This window comes from Pan paniscus, chromosome 16, assembly GCF_029289425.2.
Source record: "Pan paniscus chromosome 16, NHGRI_mPanPan1-v2.0_pri, whole genome shotgun sequence".
Taxonomy (NCBI): domain Eukaryota; kingdom Metazoa; phylum Chordata; class Mammalia; order Primates; family Hominidae; genus Pan; species Pan paniscus.
In genome coordinates this window covers 13,285,771-13,308,556 of record NC_073265.2, presented here as the reverse complement: position 1 = coordinate 13,308,556, position 22,786 = coordinate 13,285,771, and the positions used below count along the sequence as shown (strand labels likewise).

General features: G+C 42.6%; 1 pseudogene; it reads right to left on the bottom strand.

Moving 5' to 3' along the window:
• Nucleotides 1-16,310, bottom strand: part of LOC129394044 (tropomyosin alpha-4 chain-like) — a 92,266-nt pseudogene extending 75,956 nt beyond the window's left edge.
• Between the last annotated feature and the right edge of the window lie 6,476 nt (nt 16,311-22,786).

Genomic DNA, 22,786 nt, shown 5'->3' with positions numbered 1-22,786 from the left:
GGTTTTTTCATTTGTTTCATCCTTTCTGATATCTTTGGTGTTTTTAGTTCTTACAGAGATCTTTCACCTCACTAGTTAGCTGTATTCCTAGGTATTTGATTCTTTTTGCAGCAATTGTGAATCAGATTGCATTCCTGATTTGGCTCTCCGCTTGACTCTTGTTGGTGTATGGGAATGCGAGTAATTTTTGTATGTTCTTTTTGTATCCTGAGACTCTGCCAAAGGTGTTTTTCATCTTAAGGAGCTTTCGGGCCTTAAGCTTTTGGGCCTATAAAGTTTTCTACATATAGGATCATGTAATCTACAGACAGGGATAGTTTGACGTCCTTTCTTCCTATTTGGGTACCCTTTATTTCTTTCTCTTGCCTAACTATGTTGAACAGGAGTGGTGAGAGAGGGCATCCTTGTCTTGTGCACAAAATAAACTAAAATAAAATTGCTTAAAACTAGTGATAAAGAAAAATTCTCAAAGCAGCCAATGACAAAAACACGGTTTGCACAGAGGAACAAAAAATGTCAGCAAACATTTTATTGGAAACAAAGAAAATTAGAAGATAATGAAGCAACATCTTTAAAGTACTGGAAGATAAACATTGTCAGCTGGGAATTGTAGACTCAGAGAAACTATCTTTCAAGATGTAGGTGAAATAAAGATTTTGTTCAGGCACTTGGAACCTGAAAGAAATCATCACCAGTAAAACAACACTATAAAAAATGTTAAAGAAAATGTTTCAGGCAGAAGTAAAATAATATCAAAAGGAAATTTGGATCTACATAGAAGAATGAAAAGCACTGGAAATGGTATCAACATGGTTAAATATATAAGATCCTTTTATTTCTGTTTGAATTCAATTGTTTAAACAAGGGGTCAGCAAGCTATAGCTTCATGGGTGGACTGCCTGTTTATGTGAACAAATTTTTACTGAGACACATTCATGCTCATTTGTTTATGTATTATCAATGGGTGCTATAGAATTACAAAAGCAGAATTAAGTAGTTGTAACAGAGCCTAATGGCACACAAGCCTAAAATATTTAGCTTTTAAGGAAAGCATGTCCGGTTCTGGTGGCTCATGCCTGTAATCCCAGCATTTTGGGAGGCCGAGATGGGCGGATCACGAGGTCAGGAAATTGAGACCATCCTGGGCAACAAGATGAAACCCCGTATCTACTAAAAATACAAACATTAGCTGGGTGTGGTGGCATGTGCCTGTAATCCCAGCTACTCGGGAGGCTGAGGCAGGACAATCGCTTGAACCCGGGCGGCAGAGGTTGCAGTGAGCTGAGATGACACTACTGCACTGCAGCCTGGTACAAAGCTAGACTCTGTCTCAAAAAAAAAAAAAAAAAAAAAAAAAAAAAGAGAGAGAGAGAAGAAAACAACATTATTAACCTCTAATTTAAACAAGAATAATAACAATTTATAATGAGTTTACAACATATATAAAAATAAATTAATGACAATAACAGAACAACAGTTAGGATAAAATAATGAAAATGTTGTTACTTCATGATACTGTATGTAAAGTAGTATATTACAATTTGAAGGTAGAATGTGATGAGTTAAACATGTATACTACAAACTCAAAAGCAACCATTAAAATTAACAATATAGAGAGTTTTAATTCTCAAGTAAAAAAGGAGATAAGATGAAACCATAAAATATATTTAATTCATGGAAAAGAAGGCAAACAAGAGGGAAAATAAGCAAAAAACAGATGGGATGGTAGGGGAAGCAAAATTTTTTTACCATCTTCTTAGTTTTTTTTTTTTCCTCTGCTAAGCCTGAGAATTAAATTGATATAAGACAGATCAACAGGAAAATGCATACAAATTTATTTAATGCATGTATTATGTGGCATGAGAGATTCTTTAAGGAAGGAAGACTCCATGACATAATCACTTATGTTCTGAAGTAGACACAGAGTAGTAAATTTTGAAATATGACAAGACAAAGGAGCTGGAACTAGTGTAGTTAATTGGGTGAAGAGGTGATTAACAGGATAAGGGTTGGTTTAACAAGGTCTGTTTGTACAGGTTTCCCTTGCCTCAACTTCTCATCCTGGGTGATGAGACTGTTACTTTCCTTCTTGTATAAAGAGGGTAACTTTCATGTAGAAATTTTACCTCCTACTTTTAAGAAAAAGGAAAATCAGAGTGCCTTAAAGGAAAATCAGAGTGCTTTTCTTGCATCTGCTATTTTTCAAGTGTCTTTAACTCAAAAAAATCAATATGCCAAAGTGGTATGTTTGGGGGTATCTGGTTCTGAATTCCTTCAGGAAAGATAGAAAGCAAAAGCAAAATAATAGGTTTAAAACTAAAAATATCCAGGTGCGGTGGCTCACGCCTATAATCCCAGCACTTTGGGAGACTGAGGTGGGCAGATCATGAGGTCAGGAGTTTGAGACCAGCCTAGCCAACATAGTGAAACCCTGTCTCTACTAAAAATACAAAAAATTAGCCAGGCATGGTGGCGGGCACCTGTAATGCCAGCTACTCAGAAGGCTGAGGCAGGAGAATGGCTTGAACCCAGGAGGCAGAGGTTGCAGTGAGCCAAGATCATCGCATCGCACTCCAGCCTGGGCAACAGAGCCAGACTCTGTCTCAAAAAAAAAAAAGAAAAAAAGAAAAATATATATATATATGCACACATAACCACATTACATATAAATGGTCTAAATATACCAATTTAAAAGCAGATTGGATCAATAAAACAAGATCTAAGTTATTACTGTCTAGAAGAAATTCAAGAATATCCTAATAAAAGATATCTATGTAAAAACAATAGCTGGCATCATATTTAATGAAGAAAAATCAGTTTATTTCCCCCGATTTCAGGAACAAGATGAGTCCATTAACTCTTAGCACTTTGTTTTAACATTCCACTAGACGTTCTACCAAGTAAAATAGACAAAAAACATAAACAAAAGAATTACAGACGGGAAAGGAAAATGTAGATTGGGTTTATTTATAGACGGCATGTCTATGTAGAAAGTCCACTGAAATCTACAAAAACACTGCTGGCTATAATAAGTGAGTTAGCAACATAAAAAAGAAAAAAGCAACATATTAAACTAATATTTCCATATACCAGCAATGAACAATAAAAAATTAAAATAAAAGTACTATTAATAATATCATGAAAAATGTAGAAGAATTAGGAATTAATCTATCAAATGATGTGAGAGTCTGGTACACTAAAACTCAAACCACTGCAGAAAGTTAAAGAAGACTTAAATAAATGGAAAGATGTAATATGAATATGGGTTAGAAAACTCACATGGTAAAATGTGATTATCCCTAAATATAGATTCAATACAATCCCAATTAAAATATTATTAGGCATTGTTTTATAGGAATTTACACACTAATTTTAAAACTTCAGTAGAAATGCAAAGAGTCTAAAATAGCCAAAATAATTCTTAAAAATAAGAATATTTTTGAAGGATTAGCACAATCTAATACCAAAGCTTATAAGGCTACAGTAAGGAAAATAGTGTGATATTGGCATAAAGATAGACAGAAATGTCATTGGAAGATAATAGAAAATTCAGAAATATATGTACAGAATTTTGGTAAATTGGTGTTCTCCAAAGATACAAAGGTAATTCAGTAAATAAAAGATAGCCCTTCAACAAATTCTGCTGGAACAATTAGATACTCATATGCAAAAAGTAGAACTTTAACACGTAACTCATGATACAAAAATTAATTTAGTACAGATCATATGCCTAAATGTAAAATGTAAAAACAAAGTGAAAAGAAAAGGAAGAAAAATTACGTATAGGAGAAAATATAGAAAAGTCTTTGACCTCAATACTACTTAGACATGACACAAACACCATGTTTCATCAAAGTAGAAATTGACAACTTGAGTTCATCAAAATGTAAAACATATGTTCCTCAGGAAACACTGTAAAACAAATAGAAATATAAGACACTACTGAGAACAATATTTGCAAAATATATGTCTGGCAAAAAAGTTGTGTCCAGAAAATATAAGAACTCTCAAAACTTGATAATAAATCTAGCAACTCTAATAAAAGTAGGCAAATGGCTTAAATGAATACTTCTTCTCTAAAGAACATATGTAGATAGAAAGTAAACACATGGAAAGATCCTCAATATCATTAGTCATTAGGGAATTAATCTGTGTCTGTCAAAAATGGGTTGGGTACAGTTGCTCAAGCCTGTAATCCCAGCACTTTGGAAGGTCAAGGCAGCAGGGTTTCTTGACCCCAGGAGTTAAAGAGCAGCCTGGGCAACATAGTGAGATCCTGTCTCTACAAAAAAGAAAAAGACATGGCATGGTGTCTCTATTTAGCTAGGCATGGTGGCACATGCCTGTAGTACCAGCTACTCGGAAGCTGAGGTGGGAGAATCACTTGAGCCCAGGAGGTGGAGCCTGCAGTGAACTATGGTTGTGCCAATGCACTCCAGCCTGCGTGACAGAGCAAGAACCTATCTCAAAAAAGAAAAAAAGAGGCCAGGCGCAGTGGCTCACACCTGTAATCGCAGCACTCTGGGAGGTCAAGGTGGGTGGATCACCTGAGGTCAAGAGATCGAGACCAGCCTGACCAACATGGTGAAACCCCATCTCTACTAAAAATACAAAAATTAGCTGGGCATGGTGATGCGCGCCTATATCCCAGCTACTTGGGAGGCTGAGGCAGGAGAACTGTTTGAACCCGGGAGGTGTAGATTGCAGTGAGCCGAGATTGTGCCATTGCACTCCAGCCTGAGCAACAAGAGTGAAACTTCATCTCGAAAAAATAAAAAAGAAAGAAAGAAAAAAGAATGGCTAAAGTTAAAAAGTCTGGCCATGCCAAGTGTTGGCAAAACTATAGAGGAAAACCAACATACATGCACTGCTAATGGTAATGGAAATTAGTACAATGACTCTGGAAAAAGTCTTGTCAGTTTTTAAAATATTTTGACGTATGCACCTATCATATGACTGCCAATCAATTTGTAGGGAAATGAAAGTATATGTACATAAAAAACGTGTACCAAAACATTCACAGCACTTTTTTATGGGAGAGAGGGGCTAATAGTGAAGAGCATGTAACAATCAAATATTCATTAACAGATAAATGAATAAGCAAGCTTTGATATATCCATATTTTGAAATACTACAAGCAATAAAAGAAATGAAACTTTCATCCATACTATAAAATAGATTAATCTCAATAAATATGCTAATTAATAGAAGCCAGATCAAAAGAGAACAATATGATATCATTTATATAAAAAAAGGCATTAGAGCCTAGTAGTTAAGAGTGCAGCTTCTGGAAGAAAAATCCTTAGTATGATGTTTTGGCTCATTGTCTGCAGCATTTATTTTATGTGCGCTCTGGAGGTTTTTACAGAAACAATATGCCTCAGTTTACTCATCTATATAATGACTATATTGATAGTCATCTACTTTATAAAATATGGTATTTTATAATGTAATACTTTATTATATATTTGACATATATTTTTAAATGTCTTTATTATATTTTATAAAGTATAAATAATATAAAATAATGTCTATAGTTGTTGACTTATAAAAATAAAGATTAAATGAACAAAAATATGTGAAGCACTAGTTTACTACCTAGAAAATGGTACATTCTAAATATTTTCATGATTGTAATAAATAAATAAATGTATCCTTATGTTATTTTATTAATAATAAACAAAAATTTATTTTTAGAATAATGAATATTATAATTATTTTTATTTTTAGAATAATAATAACAATATTATTATTCATTCTTATATACCTTTGAAAAATCATAGGGTAAGATGATTGAAATTCTGTGTATAGCATCTCAGCAGATGAGATCTATAAGAAAGAACCATTGCACCCCCATTTACTTAAATCAGTTATAGTTTAAGTTGTTTGAAAAAAGTCATTTATTGGAATCACCACATGACATCAATCAAGAGCAAAGTGTGTAGAATACTGTCAAGTTTTTCTCCAAGAATTTATTTGTTTTCAATTTGCAACTCACTGAAGCATTGAACATTTTATGAGCTCTACAACTAACAATGCCTGGGAATTTAAATATTTTCCATGGAATATGATTACTTCAAATAAAAAAAAGGAGCAGATATGATAATGAATAATTTACCATGCGTATATGGTACAAAGTAGAATCTTTAAAAATAAAGACACAAACAGCAACAACCACAAAAACCTCAATTGTTTCTGCTTTTGTTCTATTTTTAATGAACTTAAAAATTTAAGAGAAACTCTTTCTCCTTGTTTTTAACACGTGTAGAGAGAGGTGTGGAATATTATAAAGCTTTTTATCTGACTTGGCCTGAGTCTTAGTAGATGAAGACTCATCGAGTTTAGTAGGCCGAATAGTTTTTTCTAAAAGATATGTGACGCGTTAATCCTTGGAATCTTTGAATATAATGACACATTAAACAGTGAATATTACCTTATATGGCAATGCTTGTGATTAAGTTAAGGACTTTAAGGGAAGGGGCTTATTCTGAAATATACTCACGGGTCTTTAATTCAATGACAAATGTTCTTCTTCTTTTTTTTTTTTGAGATGGAGTCTTGTTCTTTCGCCCAGGCTGGAGGAGTGCAGTGGTGTGATCTCTGCTCACTGCAACCTCTGCCTCCCGGGTTCAAGCAATTCTCCTGCCTCAGCCTCCTGAGGAGTGGGATTACAAGCGCCTGCCATCATGCCCAGATAATTTTTGTACTTTTATTAGAGGAAGGGTTTCACCATGTTAGCCAGGCTGGTCTCAAACTCCTGACCTCAAGTTATTCGCCCTCCTCGGCCTCCCAAATTGCTGGGATTACAGGCATGAGCCACTGTGCCTGGCCTGACAAATGTTTTTTTAAGAGTGAGTCAGAGGGAGACTTGACACACAGAAGAGGAGGCAATGTGACCAGGGAGCAGAGATTGGAGTGGTGCAGCCCCCAGAAGCTGGGGAAAAGGAATGCTGGCATGAGTAAAGGAATGCTGACAGCCCCCAGAAGCTGGAAGATCTACAGAATGTATTCTCTCTAGGGACCTCAGAGCGAGTGTGGCCCCACTGTATTTAGGACTTCTAGCCTCTAGAACTGTTTTAGAATACATTGCTGTTGTTGAAGTCATTTAGTTTGTGTCAATTTGTTGTGATAGCCTAGGGAACTAATATAATGAAGCATGGAGAGAGAGAGAGAGAGGATGAAAGGTGAAAATCATGTGCCAAAACTAAAGAAAAGAGATGCTGACATTTGTGATTAAATAGAATAATTGCACTATTTAAGATTAATCACTTGAGCCTGGGAGGTGGAGGCTGTAGTGAGTCATCATGGTGCCACTGCATTCCAGCCTGCATGACAGAGAGAGACTCTGTCTTAGGAAAAAAAAAAAAAAGATTAAGGTGGTCCAGAATGCACCCAAGGATAAAATGCAAAGATGATCTTGCCCCATGTATATTTTAGCATACTACTTAGGTACTATTTATTTTTTAATTATCTCCTTTTTACATTTTGACAATTTTACCCCAGTGGTCAAGCCTTGTATTAGAAAAGACAGAAAGAAGGAAAAGAAAGAAGGCAGGAAGGTGTTATGCCCAGACCGTTAGTTCCCCAAATTAGACCACCAGAGTCCAGAGTCAAAGCCAAGCGGCAAGGATCTTTACTACAAGTTCGAACCTGGTCCCTCCATTCCACAGCATACAAGAGGGCCTTGAACAATGCGAGTGTTTGCTTTTATAGCCTGAAAGTTACAGGGGAACAAAGGAATTCTTTTGGTTCCCGCTCTTTCAGTAAAACTTTGAACGGCTGTCCCCTTATCGGAGACTTTCCTGGTGGTGTTTGTACTGGGCTCAGGAAGTTTGAGAGATATATGGCGATATGTGGTGGGATGGGAGGATGGGATGTGTTTGTACTGGGCTTGTTTGTTTTGAGCCCGGGGCTGAGGAATGTGCCTGGCTCCTTTCAAAGGAAGGCAAGGGGAAAGAAGGGGAAGGAAAGGAAGTGGAAGGGACGGGGAAGAGAAGGGGAAGAGAAGGGGAAGAGAAGGGGAAGAGAAGAGGAAGAGAAGGGGAGGGGAAGGGGAGGGGAGGGGAAACGTTGCTTTGGACAGAATAAATGGGTAAGGGTTTCTATTTTAATTAGATTAAGATTAATTAGATTAAACCTCTGAGGAAGTCTTACTTGAGCTGAGAAACTAAATATGAGAGGGAGGAGTACCACTGCATTGGTTATAGATGGGTTAGAAGTCTACAAAAGAGTTCATTGAGGAATAGAGTAATAAATAAGTGACTTAATGAGTTTGTGGCCGGGCGCAGTGGCTCAAACGTGTAATCCCAGCACTCTGGGAGGCCGAGGCGGGCGGATCACGAGGTCAGAGGATCAAGACCATCCTGGCTAACACGGTGAAACCCTGTCTCTACTAAACAAAATATAAGAAATTAGCCGGGCATGGTGGCGGGAGCCTGCAGTCCCAGCTGCTCAGGAGACTGAGGCAGGAGAATGGCGTGAACCCGGGAGGCGGAGGTTGCAGTGAGCCAAGATCGCGCCACTACACTCCAGCCTGGGCGATAGAGCGAGACTCTGTCTCCAAAATAAAATAAAATAAAATAAAATAAAATAAAATAAAATAAAATAAAATAAAATAAATAAAATAATAATAATAATGAGTTTGTATTGTTCTTATTTTGCAAAAGAATGCAAGATCTGGGTAGAGAAAGGGCAAGAGGGAGGACTTCCCAGATTGAATCAATAATATTAACAGTATCAATCTGCCACTAATAATTATTTAAGAAAAGTATTTTTCTGCTTTCAGTTTTATTTATTAAATAGTTTATTAATTAATATTTATTAAATATTTATTAAAACTAGCCTAATGTTAAAGTCTGCCAACTAGTTCCTTTATTTATTTATTAAATAAATAGTTTATTTATTAGTTTATTAAATTTATTAATATTTATTAAATATTTATTAAAACTAGCCTAATGTTAAAGTCTGCCAATTAGTTCCTTCAAGTTAATCACATTCACTTTTGATTCCCTCTTAACACATTAAGATATTTTATAACTCTGTGAGTTTAAAATCTGATGCAAATTCATTGTGGTCAGGCAAGATGCAAGACCAGTCAGGCAAATACACTTCCCTTATTTTTTATGGGTCTGAACTATCCTTTGTCTTGGGAGATGTATTATTATACAAAAGATCTATTTGGCAATTTATAGTTTGCTTTTTATCTATTCAATTGTTCCCTGGTATTCTTAGAACAGAAAAGCGAACCTTTTAAGAATATTAACATGCAAATTACCTTTAATTACTCTCTAGCTCTTTCAGTTAAACAAAAGAAACCTCTCATTTTAGGTTTAGTTTGTAACTGAATAGAACATTTTATATCTAAACCCGTAATGGAAAGGCTTTCCTATTTCCCACGATTTTCTTTTCTATTTAATGTATTCTGTAAATTTAACACATTATTTAAAATGCCATCCATATACCTGATCAACTTGAAAAGATGCAGAAACACACAAGTAAAGCTTATTATCTGTCCACATTTTATTCTATGTTTCCATTTTCATAATTAAATAAATGTAGACTGTAAAATACTTATTTACAAATCTGTCTGATTTATATAATAAACTCTGAGGAAACTGGAATGAAGTAGTGCTACAAGCAAGGGACAGAATAAAGTTTTGTGTATTAATTACCTGATTTATACTTTAGTCCCTTTAAGTAAAAGAATGTAACAAATAGAAGGATAGTTATTAATATATTTGGAGGAGAAAGAAGGATAAAATGAAAGATACAATGTTCTTAAAAACCGAGAATTTTATCTTTTTTCAGAAGTTTAAAAAATATTTAAACATCTTCCTTTATGTTAGCGCATATTTATGTTATACATTTCATTTACAAGTAATTGTATGGTAAATAGTTACAAAAACAACAAGGAAAAGCTTTGAGTTAAGGAGCTCATGATTTTCAGTGTAAAATACATGTTATTTGAGTAATTTGGGAAACTGACAGAAGCTTTCTTGCAGTCAAGAATGCTGCTCAAAAATTAATTTTAAAATAAAAATAAAAGAAAAAAATCCTGAAAGCTTATGTAGCAAAACAAGTATTGTAGTCCATTACAAAAATTAGCCTTTTCTGAAATCATGTTAAAAAGCAAAAAGATCTTAGAGCAGAATTTCATGTACAGTTCATTTTGGGATTGATCTTATTTCCTTGATAGGTGGTCTTACTTCATCCTGTTGGAGCCCATCATGGAAAGCTGTTTTACAAATATTCTTAGCTCTACTACTCACATAAAAATTCAACCTATGACTCCTGTTTCTGATAAAGTAGCTATTTAAATTCATTAAGAATGTTTCATCATTTTAGTATGCAAAATGCATTGTTAGATTATGTAAGTGACACATGCTATCTTAAAAGTTAATAAATCTCCCAGAAGAAATTAGACTCAGATGCTATATTTATTATGGAGAATTAAGAAATACCTAAGGTTACTGTGATCATCACTTAGGAGTTTTGAATCAATTATATGAGAAACTAAAGAAGAAACTTTGACTGGAAAAAAAATGAACAAGAAAAAAATTATATAAAGTCATTTTATTGGACACACATGCTAAAAATTAGAAAAACCATACATTTTACTCTATCAATCTGTTAGGAAAAACTATAGAATATGACAGTGATTGCATTGATTCTACTTAGCAAATTAAATGCAAAACTAAGATATTCACCAAATATAAAATATAGTTATTTTCTAAGAAATAAAACTCACACATACTGGTGGCAACTGCCATTTTTAGCAGAAACCAAAACTATTTCCTGTTAACATGAAGGAAAAAACATCATTGAACACTGAAGTAATAATCAGGGGACTAGGATGGACTCTCAGTAAGAAACCACTGGAATATACCTGGACTAAATCTATTCTAACAAAATTAAGTATACCAACCGAATAGTTTTGTGTGTGCATTTCTTTTTACTATATACTTTTATAATCTCAAAAGTACCTAAAAAGAGGCAAAACAAGAAAGGATTTGTCTACAGAAAGTAAAAATAAGAATGATTATCAAATATTGTTAAAGAAAAGACACTGCACAGAATAGTCATGGAGATTTCTGTACTAATCACCTTGATCATAATGAATAATCACTGAATTTCACTGGCCTATTTTCCTCCACAAGATTCTATGTTAGGTAAGCAACTTTGGGTAATTCAATAATAGGAAAGATGTTTCTTTTATAACATATCTGATTTGTACAACTATTTGAAATATATTTTATGCTATAAAATAAAAATGGTAACTTATTTACACAGCTATTTATTGTGGATTTGTATAAAGACAGCTCATCCTTAGAACATAATAGACTAGGATTCTTGGTAAAGTATATATTGTATATCTGAAAAATGTAATAGTGACAATATTAAAATATTGCCACTTAGTGCTGTGTTACCTAAAGAAATTGTCACTTTCTGTCGGTCCTATCACTGACATTTAAATTTCAGATATAGGTGAATTCAATATTGAAGTGAATAGACCTACCGACATTTGCTTTCCTAATATTCATGGAAGTTGTTGTTGACCTCTCATAGACAAATAAGCAAATAATATCTTCAAAACTATATCTAACTTGACTCAAATACTTCTAAGTATTTTGTCATTTGAAGGGATATGAGCAAGTTGAGAAGAAATGTGGAGAGAGAAATATTCATGAAAACTAAATTTATAACATTAAACTATTGCTCAATTCTTAGAAATTTAATCACTACTTATATTTTAAAGCAAAATATTTTTGAACTTATTTAGAAAAATATGACTTCATCTCTCATATGTCCATTCAAAGTTTTAAACAAAGTATAAAAGGAAATTAAACAGTGGAGGAAATGAGAAAGGTCATAGGCATTCAAGAGGTTTCAACAAATTTCTGGAGGAATGAAAGGTAATTGAAGGATGTGTTAAAATAATTTCTATTATTATCTTTATAGATTTAGTGTCCAGTAAACCTTTTATAAACAATCCAACCTGCTGTTTTGTGTCCTTGAACTTTATTTAAACTGAATTATATTGTACATATCCTTTTGTGACTTAATCATACCACTGCATATTACGTTTGTGAGAGTAAGCCACATTAACATATCTAAATAAAGTTATCTATTTTTTTCTAAAGTGTAGTATTCCACTGTATGACTCTACCACATTCTACTGTTGTTTAACTTTTGCATTGCTTATAGTACTTAACTGAGCCTGTAAATATTTTGGATCACATTTCTTAATGGCCAACCACGTACATACAAAATAAGGAGTGAAAGCCAATTGCTGATTAGAATATATGGTCATCTTCAATATTACTGGATAATACAAGCCTCTTTTTAAAACGGATATAATTTCCATTTCCAGGAAAGCATATGAAATTATTATTGCTCTATATCTTTGCCAGAAGTCTTTCTTGTCAGACTTTTTTTGGTCAATCTGTTGTATAAGTAATAATGTACATATAAAAGATTTTCATTTGCATTTTTGTGTTAAAAACAAGTTAAAGTGATTCTAAATATGTATGGTGGACACTTACATTGTACATTTTATAAAGCACATGTGCAAGCCATTTTCTTTGTTTTACTGCTGGGTTTTCTGTAATTTTTGCCTGGCTTTACATTTAAATATTGATCGCCAAGGAATTGATTGTTACATATTATATAAGGTAAAGAATCACTTTAATTATTTTCCATATGTATAACCAGTTTTCTCACTCTCATTTATTGGCAAATTTATTTTTCACCACTGATCTATAATACTAGCTTTCTTACATATCATGGGTTCTTATATTTTCCTTACTGTAGTCTACCTATTCCATTTCATTGATTATTTATTACTTTGTTAATACCACATTGCATTAATTAAGTCTTATAATATTTCCTGTAATATATTCTTCCTTCCTCAATAAATTATTAACTGAATTTTAATATTTTTAGAGTTTACATAAATTCTAGAATTAGCTTGTCAATATCTAAATCAAACCTTACTGGGTTTTACTTTGGATGCACTAGTTACAAAGATTAATTTTGGGGAGAAGTGATTTCATTAAAGTCTTTCAATTCAAGAATATATTTATGTCAATGTTATGTCTATGTTTATCTGAACTTTATTTAAACTGAGTTATACTGTACATATTCTTTTGTGACTTAATCATACCACTAAATATTATGTTTGTGAGAGTAAGCCACATTGACACATCTAAATAAAGTTCTCTACTTATTTGAAATGCATTTCAATATTGCATAATACGTTTGTGTCAAAGCATCTTGCTAAAAGCTCATATTCATTAGGATAATGTATCTTACAATCATTTTGAATTTTCTGTGTACTTAGTGTCATCGGTAACATAATAATCTGTTTTCTCTTTCATAATTCTTTTTTTAATATTTACAATCCTATCCCAGTGTCTAAGACCTGCAAAAGGATAAATAAAATTGCTTGTACCATCTATGTTTATTTTGTTCCCAATCACAAAGGAAATATTTTAACATTCCTTTGTTAAGTGTTATAATTTCAATAGAACTTTTGAAAACAAATGTTATCAGTTAAACTAGATTCTCTTTTAATTTCGGGTTGTTAAAATGTATGACTTTTTAAGAAAATAAAATTAAATATGCTTATAATATTGTTAAGTTATTTGTTGTGGTGTATCATAGTAATTGATACCTTTACATGAGGCCATTATTGCTTCCCAGGGTTTCTTAGAATAAACATTGGCTGTGATGTCTTACATTTTAATGCATTGCTTATTTCTGCATGGTACTTTTCTAAGTTTTCCTTCATTATTTTCATAAATTACATTGCTGTTTAATTTACTTTCCCTTTACTATCCTTGTCAGGTTATAATATCAGAGTCATAATAGCATAATAAAATGAAATAGAGTATGTTCTTTCCTGTTTCATGCTCAGAAAGAATTGTATGTAAGATTGGAATTATTGTTTTGTTTCATGTTTGAAACAACTTGCCAGTAAAGTCATCATGGCTTGAAATTATCTTTATGAGATGATTTCTGACTACTGATTAAATGCATTTGTTGTAGCACAATTCAGATTTTTCTTTTCACTTTAGGTTACTTTTGGAAAAATGCATGTTTCAAGTAATTGTACACATTTTACATATATTTCCAAATTTATTGAATTAAACGTTTTCATACTACACTAATTTACCTTCTTGATATTTGTATTATTTAAAACAAAACTCAATAAATTGTGGCAAATAAGCCAGACAGTATTTATAAATAAAGTGCTACTGGAACACTGTCATGCTTATTCATTGATATACTCTCAATTTATGCCACAACAATAGAATTGATTAGTTGCAACAAACCATATAGCCCAAAAACCTAAAATATTTACCATCAGATCCTTTCCAAAAAACAAAAAAAATTCTTGACACCTGATGTATAATTATTTCCTATTTTGATTCCTGAGATTGCATACTTGTTTCTTCTCTTAATTTTATCAAGCCATTTCTCCAGAGTTTTGTTATTGTATGGCTCCTACAACAACTAACAAACTTTTGGCCATATTTCTTGACTTTTCTTTCCCTGTATTCTTAATCACTATGCATGTATTTTTTATTTCCTTTTATTTCTGTTGATATTTCTAACTTCTACCAATAAATTCAAAACATTTTAAATATTAATTTGTTGTCCTCCTAAAATAAGAATTTAAGGTTCTACATTTTCCTCTAGAATGACACATTTTATAATGTAGTATACATTTTTTAATTAAAAATATTTTATAATTTCCATTATGATTTGCTCTTGGGTGTTGAGTTACTAAGAAGTATATTTCTGAGGTTTTTCTTCAATATGACTGACTATAGATATTTGACTCTAGTTATTCTCAGAAAGAGAAAGCAAAGTTATGGATAAATAATCGTTAATTCCAATATCTATATTGACGGAAGTGTGCTAGAGCACCACAAGAAGAAACTTGAACACAGAAAAATAAGGAAGCAAGAACCCAGCAGAGATTATACTCTGAGGGACTTGATGTTCCATGGAAAAGCATAGGTGGGGGTGTCTTTTGCTCCTCTCACCCCTGGGGCAGACTGCTTGTTTCTGAACTGTTGGAGAGCCCTCCATTCTCACAAGCCCAAGCACTGGTGTGGGCCGCAATTTTGGAACAAATCGAAGACAGAGAACAAGGCTAATATTTCCTGCAGTGCCACTTGCCCTTCACCCAGCCCCAAGATGAGGTGGTGGGCACCATACTGGATATGCCTCTGTGGTGGACCTCTATACTGCCTTTGAGTGACAGAGATGCTTGCCCCATCACGTTGACGGCTTCCTTCCCCGTCCCTGCGTCGAGCTGTGGCTAGATTTCTCCATGAGGGCAGAGGGCGAGAGGCGTGAGAAGCATCTTCTGGAAGGTCTGCGGGCACCCTCCTGCGGGTGGACAATGAGCGCCTGGGAGGCCCTTGTCCTTGGTTGGGGAGCGGTCGTCTGGATCTAGCCTAGCAAAGAGGCTGCTCCGGATGGGGAGGGAATGAAAACCCCTGCGGCTCCGACACAGATGCCCACGTTGCCCAGGCCTTCACAGACCCCCAAACCGGAACCGCCGGGAAAACGACTGCCAACCGGCCACAACACCCAGGCAGAGACGCGGGGAGAGGCTGACCAGAAGAAAGGCCGACGTGCAAGAAACCCAGCCTCCGGCGCACAGGGAACATGTGTCCCAAGGCGCACGCACACACAGACGGACAGAGACAGAAAGAGAGGGCGACGGAAAGAGTGAGCAGGGAGAGAGAGAGAGAGACTTAAGAGAGAGACGGTAGTGGGCACACAGACACGCGCGCGCGCGCGCACACACACACAGACACACAGACACACACACACACACACATCCGTAACGGACACAGACATACAGCAGGTAACACCCACCCCCAGGCAGCCCCTGAAGCTGCCGGGTTCTGCTCTCCGCGACTACGAGCCACCGGTGAGACAGCAGCCCACGGGCACACAGGGAGACCTGTCCTCGACATCACAAGGGCACCACTTTTGGGGAGACTCACCCGCACACCGTCCGCGCACGCCTGAGGCTGGGATCCCGCGCTGCCTCCCCGGCGATCTGTCTGAGGCGATCTGATCTTCCTCCTGGGGTTTCTTCCTGCTGGTGGACCCTCCGCGAATCCCGGCCTCCGGAGACCGTCCTGGTAACTGCCCTGGCCGGGGCTGGCCTCAGCCCCGACTCTGACGCACGATCACACAGGGCTCCTACTTCGCCAAGTCTCAGGGACCCATCCCCGGGCAACGGTGGCGGTCACTGTGACCAAAGCGGCGGCTCAGGCCTCGCGCATGCGCACTGGCGAGGCCGACTCACCCGCCCCACCCCCCCTTACTCGGCAGAGTCAGGCTGCGGAGCCTTTAAAAAATGGCGGCGACGCGCCGGCTGTGGGGACTGGGGCGGCGGTGCTGGAGGGTGCGGCGGCGGCTGCGGCGCAGCCCCGGGCGGCAGGTGGGAAGAGGACTACCAGAGGGGCCTGCGGGAGACCCAGGGTCGGACCCATAGGAGTCCTGTCGTCAGGACCTCCTTGATCGGTCTTCTGCTTGGGTTCCCGGTGAAGGAGGAGCTTCGGGGTGTCGGCTGGGCTGCGCGGACTCCTCTTGGGATCCGATGATGGATCCCACCCGGTGATCGGGAATGGGGTTACAATGCAGTGAGGCGGAAAGGCTCTCGCCGGGGCGCAGAAAGATCCCCAGGGCCGCAAGGCGTGCTGTCGGCTGCAAAGGCACTGACCCACGAGCGCACTGCCTCCCTCCTTCCTGAGTGGAGCAGGGGCCTGCCTTCATCGCCAAGGCCCGGGGGCTCCGGCATCTCGACCTCGCGGCTTCTGGCGACACGGGCAAAGAGAGACAGAGGCTAGTCCAAGCCGGAGCCAGTGTGACCACACGTGGCACTGACATCCCCCAAGAGCACATGCAGTGAGCCTGTGTCTCTGAGGCTGTAGTGGGTCATGACGAGACGGACAGTGATGTCCAGGCCTGCGCCCGGGGGCCACTGGAGACCTGCCCCTCAAAGCGGAGGAAACGCAAAGCGCACCTGAAAACCTGCGAGACAAGGCCTGTGCGCGAGTCCAGTACTCCTACTTCGCCAAGTCTCAGGGACCCATCCCCCAGCAATGGTGGCGGCGCAGAGAAGCGCATGGCGCCGGCGCAGGCGCAGAGAGACAGGAGGCTGATGGGGGGAAGTTGAGGCAGCTGGGGCAGAGAAAAAAATACATTGCCAAGCGGTTTCTGGGTCATCCACTGACGAAAATGTCTTCCCATCAGCCCTTGCGCTGGTCCCCAGGGACCCTGGCATCCGTCGTTGGCGTACAGGGTGCGCGTCGGGCCACTAGGGGTACCCCAACTCGGACAGAAGGCCCATGAGTTGAATTTGAGGTTTGTGAGAATAGAGGTGAGGCACCAGGGGCAGAAAAAAAACAGGAGACCTCGCCTCAGACAAACGGGGCCTGGGTCCCCCATGGATGAAAGTGCCTTCCCATTATGCCGTACGCTGGGCAGAGTGGACAGTGACGACCCTGGTTCGAGCCCAGGGTGTGCTTCGGGACCGCTCGCGGTACCAGAAAGCGAACAAATGGTCCATGAGCGGAAGTTGAGGCACCTGAGGCAGAGAAAGTAAAGAAACGCGCCGCCGAGAAGCAGTGCCTGGGTCCCTCACGGAGGAAATTGTCTTCTCCTCAGCCCGTTCGCTTGGCACTGAGGTCCCTGGCGTCCCTGGTTTGATCCCAGGGTATGCCTCGGGCCACTAGTGTTACCCCAAGGTGGGCAGAAAGCCCATAAGGGGAAGGTGAGGCACCTGGGGCAGAGAAAAAAAAACTTCGCCGCAGAGAAGCGCGGCCTGATTCCCCACGGACGAAAGTGTCTTCCCATCAGTCCCTGCACTGGGACCCGGGGACCCTGGTGTCCCTGGTTCGAGCTCAGTGTGTGCCTCAGCCGCTAAGTGCACCCCGAGGGGAGCTTTGGGAGCACAAAGCCCATGAGGGAATGTGAGTTTTGAGGGAGGAGTGGTGAGGCACCTGTCACAGAAAAAGAAAAAAAAACAACCCGCGCCACGGAGAAGCAGGGCCTGGATCCCCCACGATGAAAATGCCTTCCCATCAGCTCCTGCTCTGGGCCCTGTGGACCCTGGAGACCCTGGTTCGAGCCACGGGTGGGCGTCAGGCCCGCTAGGGGTACCCCCGTGCGCCTCTCTGCGCCTGCGCCGGTGCCGTGTCCTTTGCGAGGGCGGATCTGCCTTCTCAGCACAGACCCCCGGAGAGCATTGCCAGGGCAGAGCTGAGTTCTCCTCTGCACAGACTTCGGAGATACAGCGAAGCGGAGCATGTTCTCCTCAGCACAGACCCGGGCGGGCGGGCTGGGGGCACCGCGAGGGCGGAGCTGCGTTCTGCTCAGCACACACCCGGGGGACACCGCGAAGGCAGAGCAGCGTTCTCAGCACAGACCTTGGGGGCACTGCCTCGCTTTGGGACTACTCGGAGCCGCATCAATGGTGAATAAAATCCTTCCTGTTTGCAGCCCTTAATAATCAGGGTCAGAGACCAGTTAGAAGGGTTCAGTGTGGAAAACGGGAAACCAAAAGCCCCTCTGAATCCTACCCACCGAGGTTCTCCCCAGCCAAGGCGAGGCGGCCGCAGTGCGAGATCCACACCGCAGCCTCGGAAGACAAGTGGGCAGAAATCCCATGAGGGGCAGTTGAGGTTTGAGGAAGGCGAGGTGAGGCACCTGTGGCAGAAAAAAAAAAAAACCGCACCACGGAGAAGCAGAGCCTGGGTCCCCAACGGACAAAAGTATCTTCCCATCAGCCCTTGCGCTGGGCCCAGGTGACCCTGGCATTCCTGGTTCGAGACCAGGGTGCGCTTCAGGCCGCTAGGGGTGCCCAAAAGCGGGCAGAAGGCCCATGAGGGGAAGGTGATGCACCTGGGGCAGAGGAAAAAAAAAAAAACAACCGCGCCGCCTATAAGCGGGGCCTGGCTCACCCACAGAAGAAACTGTCCTCACATCACCGCTTGCGCTGTGCCCCAGGGACCCTGGTATCCCTGGCTCGAGCCCAGCGTGCGCCTCGGCCTGCTAGGGGTACCCCAAGGCAGACAGAAGGCCCATGAGGGAAAGGTGAGACACCTGGGGCAGAGAAAAAAAAAAACTGCGCCGCCCAGAAGTGGGGCCTGGGTCCCCCACAGACGAACGTCCCTACCCATCAGCCCTGAACTGGGCCCTGGAGACCCTAGCGTCCCTGGCTCGAAACCAGGGTGCGCTTCGGGCCCGCTAGTGGTACCTCAAGGCGGGCAGAAAGCCCATGAGGGGAAGGTGAGGCACCTGGGGAAAAGCGAAAAAAACAAAAACAAAAACGTCGCAGAGAAGCAGAGCCTGGGTCCCCGAGAAAGAAAGTGTCTTCGCATCAGCCCTTGCGCTGGGCCCCGGGGACCCTGGTGTCCCAGTTTTGAACCCAGGGTGTGCGTCTGGCCACTAGGGGTACCCCAAGTCGGACAGAAGGCCCATGAGGGGAAGGTGAGGTTTGAGGGAGGAGACGCGAGGCAACTGTGGCAGAAAAAAAAAAAAAAAAAAAAAACACGCCGCGGAGAAGCGGGGCCTGGGTCCCCAACGGACGAAAGTGCCTTCCCATCAGCCCCTGCGCTGGGCCCCATGGACACTGGCGACCCTGGTTAGAGCCCAGGGTGCGCCTCGTGCCCAATAGGGGTATCCCAAAGCGGGCAGAATGCTCATTAGGGGAAGGTGAGACACCTGGGGCAGAGAAAAAAAAAAAAAAAAACCGCGCCGCAAAGAAGCTGGACCTGGGTCCCCCACGGATGAAAGTGTCTTCCCATCAGCCCCTGCGCTGGAACCTGGGGAACCTGGTGTCCCTGGCTGGAAACCAGGGTGCACCTTGGACCCGCTAGGGGTACCCCAAGGAGAGCAGAAAGCCCATGAGGGGAAGGTGAGGCACCTGCGGCAGAGAAAGAAGAAAAACCGCGCCGCGGAGAAGCGGGGCCTGGGTCCCCCACTGACGAAAGTGTCTTTCCGTCAGCCCTTGAGTTGGGTCCCGAGGACGCTGACATCCCTGGTTCGAGCCCACGCTGCGCCTCAGGCTGCCACGAGTACCCCAAGGAGGAAAGAAGGCCCAAAAGTTTCAGCTGAGGTTTGAGGGAGGAGAGATGAGGCACCTGTGGCAGAAAAAAAAAAAAAAAAAAAACGCGCAGCGGAGAACTGGTGCCTGGGTCTCCCGGGGACGAAAGTGCCTTCCCATCAGCCACTGCGCTTGGCCCCATGGAACCTGGCCTCTATGGTTCGAGCCCAGGGTGCGCCTCGGGCCGCTAGGGGTACCCCAAAGTGTGCAGAAGGCCCATGAGGGGAAGGTGAGGCACCTGGGGCAGAGAAAAAAAAAGAAAACAACCTCGCCGCGGAGAAGCGGGGACTGGGTCCCCTCCACGGACGAAAGTGTCTTCCCATCAGCCCTTGCGCTGGGCCACAGGGACCCTGGCTTCCCTGGTTCGAGCCCACAGTGCACCTCGGGCCGCTAGGTGTACCCCAAGGCAGACAGAAGGCCCATGAGGGGAAGGTGAGGTTTGAGGGAGGAGCGGTGAGGCACCTGTGGCAGAAAAAAAAAAAAAAACGCGCCACGGAGAAGCAGGGCATGGGTCCCCCACGGACGAAAGTGCCTTCCCATCAGGCCCTGCGCTGAGCCCCGTGGACCCTGGCGACCTTGGCTCAAAGCCAGGGTGCGCCTCGGGCCGTTAGGGGTACCCCAAGGCGGGCAGAAAGCCCATGAGGGGAAGTTGAGGTTTGAGGGAGGAGAGGTGAGGCACCTGTGGCAGAAAAAAAAAAAAAAAAAAAAAAACCGCGCCGCAGAGAAGCGGGGCCTGGGTCCGCCACGGACGAAAGTGTCTTCCCATCAGCCCTTGCACTGCGCCCCGGGGACCCTGACGACCCTGATCCGAGCCGAGGGTGCGCCTCGGTCCACTAGGGGTACCCCAAAGCAGGCAGATGGCTCATGAGGGGAAGGTGAGGTACCTGGGGCAGCCAAAAGAAAAAAAAAAACTGCGCCGCGGAGAAGCGGTGCCTGGGTCCCCCACGGACGAAAGTGTCTTCCTATCAGCCCTTGCACTGGGCCCCGGGAACCCTGGCGTCCCTGGTCCGACCCCATGGTTCACCTCGGGCCGCTAGGGGCACCCCAAGGCGGGCAGAAGGCCCATGAGGCGAAGGTGAGGTTTGAGGGAGGAGAGGTGAGGCACCTGTGGCAGAAAAAAAAAAAAAAAAAAAAAACGCGCCACGGAGAAGGGGGGCCTGGGTCCCCCACGGACGAAAGTGCTTTACCATTAGCCCCTGCGCTTGGCCCCGTGCACCCTGGCGACCCTGGTTCGAACCCTATGTGCGCCTCGGGCCGCTAGCCGTACCCCAAAGTGGGCAGAAGCCCATGAGGGGAAGGTGAGGCACCTGGGGAGGAGAAAAAAGGAAAAAACCTCGCCACGGAGAAGGGAGGCCTGGGTTCCCCACGAAAGAAAATGCCTTCCCATCAGACCCGGTGCTAGGCCCGAGGGACCCTGGCATCCCTGGTTCGAGCCCAGGGTGCGCCTCGGGCCGCTGGGGTTACCCCAAGGCGGACAGAAAGCCCATGAGGGGAAGGTGAGGCACCTGTGGCAGAAAAAAAAAAAAAAAAACCGCGCCGCAGTGAAGCTGGGCCTGGGTCCTCCACTGACGAAAGTGCCTTCCCATCAGGTCTTGCGCTGGACCTCGCGGACACTGGCGACCCTGGTTCGAGCCCAGGGTACGCCTTGGGCCCGCTAGAGGTACCCAGAAGCGGGCAGAAGGCCCATGAGGGGTAGGTGAGGCACCTGAGGCAGAGAAAAAAAAACCTGTGCCGCGGAGAAGCGGGGCCTGGGTCCCCCACGGAAGAAAGTGTCTTCCCATCAGCCCCTGAGCTGGGCCCAGGGGACCCTGGCATCCCTGGTTCAAGACCAGGGTGCGCTTCGGGCCTCTTGGGGTACCCCATGGCGGGCAGAAAGCCTGTGAGGGGAAGGTGAGGTTTGAGGGAGGAGAGGTATGGCACCTGTGGCATAAAAGAAAAAAAAAAACCGCGCCACAGAGAAGCAGGGCCTGGGTGCCCCAAGGACGAAAGTGCCTTCTCATCCGCCCTTGTGCTGGGCCCCGGGGACCCTGTCATCCCTGGCTCGAATCCAGGGTGCACCTCTGGCCTGCTAGGAGTAACCCAAAGCGGGCAGAAGGCCCATGAGGGGAAGGTGAGTCACCTGGGGCAGAGAAAAAAAAAAAAAAAAACACAGCGCTGCGGAGAAGCGGGGCCCGGGTCCCCCACGGGTGAAAGTGTCTTCCCATCAACCCTTGCGCTGGGCCCCGGGGACCCTGGCGACCCTTATTTGAGCCCAGCGTGTGCCTGGGGCCACTAGGGGTACCCCAAAGCGGGCAGAAGACCCATGAGGGGAAGGTGACCCACCTGGGGCAGAGGAAAAAAAAACGCGCCACGGAGAAGCGGGGCCTGGGACCCCCACGGAAGAAAGTGTCTCCCCATAAGCCCTTGCGCTGTGCCCTGGGGACCCTGGCATCCCTGGTTCAAGCCCAGGGTGCGCCTCGGGCCGCCAGGGGTACCACAAGGTGGACAGAAGGCCCATGAGGGGAAGGTGAGGCACCTGGGGCAGAGAAAAAAAAAAAAAAACGGTGCCACGGAGAAGCGGGGACTGGGTCCCCCACGGATGAAAGTGTATTCCCATGAACCCTTGCGCTGAGCCCCAGGGAGCCTGGCGTCCCTGGTTCGAGTCCAGTG